This window comes from Rhinopithecus roxellana, chromosome 13 (genome assembly GCF_007565055.1).
Source record: "Rhinopithecus roxellana isolate Shanxi Qingling chromosome 13, ASM756505v1, whole genome shotgun sequence".
NCBI lineage: Eukaryota > Metazoa > Chordata > Mammalia > Primates > Cercopithecidae > Rhinopithecus > Rhinopithecus roxellana.
The window spans coordinates 38,257,626-38,265,885 of NC_044561.1; the positions used below are offsets into that span (position 1 = coordinate 38,257,626).

At 37.6% G+C, this 8,260-nt stretch overlaps 1 non-coding gene across 1 annotated transcript; it reads left to right on the plus strand.

Annotated features, from left to right (window-relative positions):
- The first annotated feature begins 584 nt into the window (after window positions 1-584).
- Window positions 585-691, plus strand: LOC115893009. The gene has a single exon (XR_004052972.1). It is a non-coding gene; the product is annotated as a U6 spliceosomal RNA (small nuclear RNA).
- Window positions 692-8,260: the final 7,569 nt, after the last annotated feature.

Sequence of the window (8,260 nt, forward strand, 5' to 3'; positions counted from 1 at the left end):
GACTTGCACCAGTGGCCCACCAGTTTCTAAAGCCTTCAGCTTCAGACTGAGAGTTATATTGTTGGCTCTAGTCCTTTAAATTTGGACTGGCTTTCCTGGTTCCCCAGCTTCCACATGGCCTATTGTAGAGCTCAGGCTCCATAATCCCATGAGCCAATTGCCCTAATAAATTCCTCTCATCTATCTATCTGTCTACTCTCTCTCTATCGTTATGAATCTATCTATATATCTATCTACTCCTATTGGTTCTATCTCTTAAAAAAAACGCTGACTAATGAAGAATGGAAAACTTATGTCCACACAAAAACCTCTACATAATGTCTATAGCAGTTTTATTCATAATTGCCAAACCTTGGAAGCAACCAAGATGTCCTTCAGCAGGTGAATGGACAAACTATAGTATACGCATACAATGGAATATTGTTCAGTGCTAAAAAGACATAAGCTCTGACACCATAAAAAAGACATTGAAGAAATTTAAATGCGTATCACTAAGTGAAAAAGTCAATCTGAAAAGACTACATACTGTATGGTTTCAATTCTGGAAAAGGCAAAATTATGGAAATAGTAAAAAGACCGATGATATGCTCCCTTCAGAAGCATGTACACTAAAACGGGAATGACACAGAGAAAACTAGCAGGGCCTTTGCACAAGGATGGCATGCAAATTGATATAGCATTCCACATTTTATAAAAAGAAGAAACCCTCATGGAAACTATAAACTTTGGCTGGTGAGCTGCTGATGCATCAAGGTAAGCCCATCAGTTTTAACAAATGTACCACTCTCATGGGGGATGTTGATAATGGGGAAGGCTGTGCATGTGTCGGGGCAGGAAGTATTTGGAAAATCTTGGTACCTTCAGCTCAATTTTCCTGTGAATCTAAAACTGTTCTAACAAAAAGTCCAGTAGAAATAATAATTTTAAAAACTACCTTCTGCTGTGAAACATGGTTCCAGACCTGGGGGGCATTGATAAAGCTTTCTTTAAGCAAATTCTGCATACATTACACTAGCATTATAGTAAAACTCAATTACTTGAAGTACTTTGCCTAGGTGCTTATTTCTACCTTTCTTCTTAAATTGGTGTTTCTAAACTTACATTCAACAGCTGGAATGTGAAGAGGACAAAAAGAAAGAGGGGAAAAGATACATTGAAATGTTGGTAACATAAGATGCTTGGCAAAGTAGGGAAGAGTCCTCCTCGTTTCTTAATGAGTTTTTACATAAAAGGCCCAGGAACCAAACCAAACCTACAGTGTTCCTTAGTAACATAAGCAACTAGGAAAAGATTTCGCTATGTGAAGCAGGAGAGCTCTGAAGCCCTGGGCTATAGGCAGAAGCCAGGGGGGGTTATACTGCTGAACTGTCTCAACAGTTTCTTTCTTAAACTTGACTTCCACTGGAGACAGTGTCTTAGGCATGGTAGTGAAATACAGTGGTGACTGGAGCAAGCCAAGTGGTACTATCTATGTTCAAGACAAACTTCTTTAATCCTTAGATGTCTTCTGGGGACCTGCAGGTAGGGGGATGAGAGGGGAAGGCTACTAAAATGATACTTGCTATTATTTTACCACCTCACGATAATTTACCCAAAGGCGAAACAGACTTAGTCTCTACCTCAATTCTGTGTCATCATTTTTGCCTAAAGGTTTCGAAATAGCTTCCAGTCTTTCCTATGTCTGGTCTGTCTTTTATATTGCTGTCAGATCTTTCCAAGTTATTAATGAGATTAGCGCCTGGTTAATAATAGACACTCAAATATTTGCTGAGTAAATGAAGTTTCTTCCTATGATCAAATCCCTCCTATGGCTTCTACTTTCTTATATTGCAGAGTTTCAATTCCTTAACATGGTGTCTGAGACTTCAAGTCTTCATGCATCCTCCTCTTTTCTAGGTTCTTATCACACTCTTATCTTTGTGATTCCCTAACTTTGAGCCGTTCCCGTATGTTTCAAAGCATTTACACGTGCTATTTCCTCTTGTTCTCATGCCTTCATTCCTACTCTGTCTTGAAAGTTTGTTCCTCCTCAATCCTGCTCCTCAATGAAATCTTCCTCGGTAGTATCCAGACAGATTGGGTTGGTCCCATTACAGAATTTCAATGAAACTAGTAAAATGTATTCTGCTTTCAAGTACATTATAAATGGTTGTTTACATGTTTGTCTTTCTTGTTAAATGATGTCTTTTGAGGGAAGAGCTCTCAGCTTGACTATCTATGTCAAAGTATGGATCATGCAGAACAAATAAAAGCAATGGAGGTAGGCAAACCTAGATGAGACTTAGGGCTTCCCCTGCCCAGTGTGTGACCTTAGTAAAAGTAGTTAATTTCTCAGAAATTCAGTTTTCTCCTTTAAAAAAAAATATGTTACTTCGGATGGGTCAATAACTGACAGATAAAATTTTTATTTCTGAATAAAATAAAGTGTGAAAGAAGTAAATGGCCCCCCCAAAAAAAGTGGTGTGTTTGTGTAATTGCCAGATTTCCAAATAATTGTTTTAATACTTAATGATTTTTGGACTTTATTTTCAAAGCTCTTTTTGTCCCATTACAAATGCAGCCTTGACAAAGTATATTCCAGTCATAGGCATTTGAACTACCTGTGATCCTTTGCAAAAATAAAAGACTGAGATTCATGTGTATACGTTCCATTTTCCTTTAAAATAGTAGTATTTCTGAAATGTTTTCCTTCAATCATTTAGCTTAAGCCATTTACCTAACTTGGGTTTTAAAATCAGTGGCTCTTATTCAAAGAAGTCACAATTATACAGTAGCATCAAAATAAGTGAATACACTAAGATAGTAACATAGGTATGAAATTAACCAATCAAAGACAAAATATAGAACTATATTTAGTTCAGAAGTTAGAATTTCAGATCTGCAGGTTTGTGCCTGGTCTACAGGGAAAAAACTAATTAAAAAGTCATCTAGTTCCCAGGTATTCTTATTTATTCCATACCATCCTGCTATATTTGTGTTTGCTTCTTTAATTCTTAAGTGTAAAAGTGAGGATAATTGGAGACAAACTAAGGTGAGTGATATATTATTACCAAAGATTTAAAATTTAGAATTGCACAAAAACCCATGGAATTCCAAAACCATTCCCAAAGAGGAACATGTTGCCAGGCTCATGAAAAAGGATTTTTCAATTTGAATTCAGTATCTAATATCTCTTTGTTGTGAAGATTGTAAATCAATGTACTCTGAATATTAAGTTTTAAAGGCATAACTAAATCTAATATAAAATTTAGCCTCATTAAATTCTTTACTTTTAAAGAGTAGAATTTTCTTTTACTCTTATGAACACAGGGAAAAAAGAATAAAACAAAAGTTATCATTTTAAAAAACACCTCCACAATTTGGAATTTGGTTGTTCTCAAAGGATAAATCTTCTGCCAAATGGATGACAAGCTGTTATCAAGGCATAATAGGAGGCTTCTGTGGGAGTAGGCGATGGATTAATGCACAGAAGTTGCATCACATTTTGAGCTCAGATACTCTTTGAAACAGAAAGAATCTAAATTTCAAAGCTTGCACTAATCTTTCTTAATAACTCTAGTGCTTATTCATAGATGTCCAATATAAATGTGTATTAACCTTAGAAATAAAAACATTAGCTTTCTAAAGAAATATTATTTTCAGTATCTTCTTACCTCATCACTTTCTTGGAAATCTAAAATGACTCAATATGTCAGAGAATGCTAGTGAAAAATAAAACCATCCTTTTTTTTTTTTTTTTTTTTTGAGACAGGGTATCACTATGTCACTCTAGCTGGAATGCAATGGTGCGATCATAGCTCACTGTAACCTCAGACTCCTGGGCTCAAGCAATCCTGTTGCCTCAGCCCTCTGAGTAGCTAGGACTACAGGCATGCACCACCACATTCGGCTAATTTTTTAATTTTTTTTTAGAAAAAGGGTCCTGCTATGTTGTCCAGGTCAGTCTTGAACTCCTGGCCTCAAGCAATCTTCCTGCCTCGGTTTCCCAAAGTGTTAGGATAGCAGGTATGAGCCACTTTGTTCAACCAAATCCATACTTATAGGTTAATAAACTATGAATTCACAAATATTAAGATAGAAGGAAAACTAGTAATCAAGCTGTATTGAGTAGACTGTGCCCAAAGATTACAGGTTCTTTAGCATACTTTTATTATTGACTACTTACAGCATCTACTAAGTATATTTTATTATTCTCATTTTTAAATTAGATACTGAAGGGTCAAGAGATTATGGTTTATTAAGGATCATATAGCTGGTTTATTATGCAAACAGAACTCAAAACCAGGATTTTGTGGATTTTCTTAAGGCTCTGTTTATTCAAAAGTGCCATTTTTAATTTTTTCCTAGTATTACAAAATTTTTCCCACATATAAACAACATAGGAGCAGTTAACTTGAACAGACAGTTTTCACAATATAGGAGACATAAATCACTTCCTGAGATATTATAAACTTATCCTAACATCAACATTTTTTGGAAAGACGCCAACATCATTGTACAAGGGAGTTCCCTGAAATGAGCCAAACCAAACCCTTGAAAAGAGAATCCTATGAACCATTAATTTCATATCCTCTGGAGAAGTAAAGAATCCTCATCCCACATGGTCATGCACCCTGCTGGCCATCCCATCTTTGGGAAGGGTCAGACTGCATTCCTGGGATGTTTGAGGTCATTATGAGAAGTTGGTTTTTGTTCCCATCCACACCCATTATGAAGGAAAATAGTGTTCAAATTCAGTTCAAATAGTGTTCAAAAACTAACCCTTTACAACACAAAGCCCCATCTATTTTTGAACTTCAAAGTAATCTTCCAGGTAATTTTATAGCAATAGCTTGATTCCTAAAGAGTGTAGGAAACTCACCTTACTTTATTTTTAATATTGAGGAATTATCATCTGCTGCCATCAATAACAAGGTAAAATAAGCTAAGAAATTAGGAGTAAGGCATTTTCCCTCTAATCTGAGAGAGAAGATATGCCATGGATACAAAAGATTATCACTGCAAGGAGCACATACTTACGTAACTCAAGTTGACTCATAATATGTCATTTTGCTTTGTTGGGATTAGTGTATAGAAAGTTAACAGACACTATTCCATGTACTTTGTTAATCAGGGATAGTAAGTGAAATATCACATTCTACCTGTTTATCTCATTAAACATATCATTCCTACTTCATATTCAAAGGGACATGGTAACGGAACTAAACCATGGTCAACATTTGCAGTAGGAGGAATAGGTACTTCTAGCTTTTGGACTCTCGAAACATATAACATTTAAATGAATCTTGTTAAGATTTCATTTAACTGATGCTCACCATCAAGTAACATAGAAGTTACTAGAAGAAAAGCTTCCAGAAATGCCTGGAAGAGACATTAACCTCTAATTCAGCAGTAGTTTTTGCTCCAATAAAACAATAATCTTCATTTTTTTCTTTTTGTTTTTTGTTTGTTTGAGACAGAGTCTTGCTCTGTCACCCAGGCTGGAGTGCAGTGGTGTGATCTCAGCTCACTGCAACCTCTGCCTCTAGAGTTCAAGCGATTCTCCTGCCTCAGCCTCCTGAGTAGCTGGAACTACAGGAGGGTGCCACCACGCCCGGCTAATTTTTGTGTTTTTAGTAGAGACAGGGTTTCACTGTGTTGGCCAGGCTAGCCTTGAACTCCTGACCTTAGGTGATCCACCTGCCTCAGCCTTTCAAAGTGCTGGGATTATAGGTTTGAGCCACCGCACCCAGCCTCATCTTCATCTTAGGGTCCAAGAGTTCAAACAAGTCTGCAATGCATACAACTGACGAAGGTGAACTTTCCAGAGAAGGGGTCTTTCTTTCTTTCTTTCTTTCTTTCTTTCTTTCTTTCTTTCTTTCTTTCTTTCTCTTTCTTTTTCTTTCTTTCTTTCCTTCTTTCCTTCCTTCCTTCCTCTCTCTCTTTCTTTCTTTCCTTCCTTCTTTCCTTCCTTCCTTCCTTTCCTTCCTCTCTTCCTCCCTCCCTCCCTCCTTTCTCTCTCTCTCTCTTTCTTTCTCTTTCTTTCTTTCTTTCTTTCTTTCTTTCTTTCTTTCTTTCTTTCTTTCTTTCTTTCTTTCTTTCTTTCTTTTTGATGGAGTCTCACTCTGTCGCCCAGGTTGGAGTGCAGTGGCGCAATCTCGGTTCACTGCAACCTCAACCTCCCAGGTTCAAGCTATTCTCCTGCCTCAGCTTCCCAGGCACACACCACCACACTCAGCTAATTTTTGTATTTTTAGTAGAGATGGCGTTTCACCATGTTGGCCAGGACGGTCTCGATCTCTTGACCTCATGATCCGCCCACCTCGGCCTCCCAAAGTGCTGGGATTACAGGCTTTCACAACATGCTTCCCGACATGCATGATCTGCTCAGGGGAGGTCAGAGAATCCTTTCCATACTTGTCCTTTCTCAAATTCCTTAAATTAAAAAAAATCAAGATGCCAAAGTGTCGTATTTTAGGGTGTATTGTGTTCTAAATCCCATCACCTGTTTGATCTTAAGGGAACACTTCACCAACAGGAATTCTCTGATTTAAAACATGTCAGAAAATTCTTTTTATATCACAGTGAATTTAGGAAAACAGGTATTCCTTGTCCCTTGTGTCTCAATTTTATTCATATTAATAGAGATCTTTCAAATAGAAACTATGAATAAACATTTAATATGCTAGTTTTCTAAGCCTCTAAGACTTCAGTTTGACCCATTTAGGGTCAATGCAAGTCCAGGTGGCCGTATGGAGGCACTGTCAGGCCACAGCCCACTGGCCGTCCATCAGAAGTGTACTGGGAGGAAGGTTGTCTTTCAGTGATCAAGCATGTCTGGTTACTGAGAGCAGAAATTAGTCATCTTCTGAATCCAAGTAACTTAAGTTGGATGTAGGAAGTAATTTTCACATTAATATATAATAGGTTATCTACAGAAGGCTATTTTTAATAGAAATTTCAGCTCCCTGATCATACAGCCCTCATTATAGACTCTGCAGGGTGATTGTCATTAAAGCAGATACGTCCCTGACTTTGTCATAGGGTCTTGAAGTTCATTTCTGTCTTTTGCTATAGGTCCTGGAGTCTCTGTGCTTTGTACAAGAGAGAGGGCTTTATATAAATTGAACAAATCCAAAGATGTCTGGTGCATATTCTAGATGGTTAGATAGTAAACTTGACCTTAACAAGGGCTATATCCCAGTGCTTCAGAAACAGAATGTGATCACACAATGGAAATTCAGACAGTCCCATATCTGGTGAGTAATCCTAGCTCATTACCTAGCACTCCCATCTCTACTTTTTCCCTTTTTAGTTTTTACTTCTTGCGGTAATTTCCAGGAGGGGTAAAAAATTGTTGATGTTTGTGAAATATGGCCTTCAATAGAAAGTTCAAACTTGAATACAATGTAGAATAAATGATGACTATGTAAGAGTCAAAATCATCTTAACTGCTAAGACTCTACATGACAGTCATTCACAGTATAAAATAGATACAACCTTTGTCTTAGTCCATTCAGGCTGCTGGCTATAACAAAATGCCATAGACAAAGTAGCTTATAAACAATAGAAATTCATTTCTCATGGTTCTGGAGTCCAGGAAGTCCAAGGCTGAGGCTCTGGCAGGTTTGGTGTCTGGTGAGGGTCCCCTTTCTTGTTTGTAGATGGCATCTTCTCACTGTCTCACATGGTGGTAAGGGTTAAAAGAACTCCCTGGATCCTATTGTACAAGGTCATTAATCCCATTCACAAGGGCTCCATACCCATGACCGAATCACCTCCAAAAAGGCCCCATCCCCTAATGCCATCACCTGGGGGTCAGGACTTCAACAAATGAATTTTGGAGAGACAGATATTCAGACCATAGCAATCTTCTTATCTCATTGCATGCCTGTCTGAGACCATAATGAAGTGTTTTCAAAGAGTATCTTCTCTGTTGTTTATATTCTACTTCTTCCAGTTGACCTTTCCCTCATTCTAACACCTTGTTTCTACGTTCCTGATCTGATGTTCTCAAAATTATTACCTTCCTTTTGGCTACCTATACCAATTTAGGCCATAAAGCATTTGTTGCTACTAAGTTTTTTCTTGTGCATCTTATCTGCCAGTCTCCCAATATGAATGTCTACCTGCCTGCATTCCTTGCCACAGTTGTCTGTGGCCTTCCAAGATGACATTGAATTGATACAATGAGTTCATGAGAATATAGACTAGAATTTTTGAGACCTCCATTTCCATTCTACCCACCAATAGTGTGCCACTGGACAGGTTACTTAAAAAT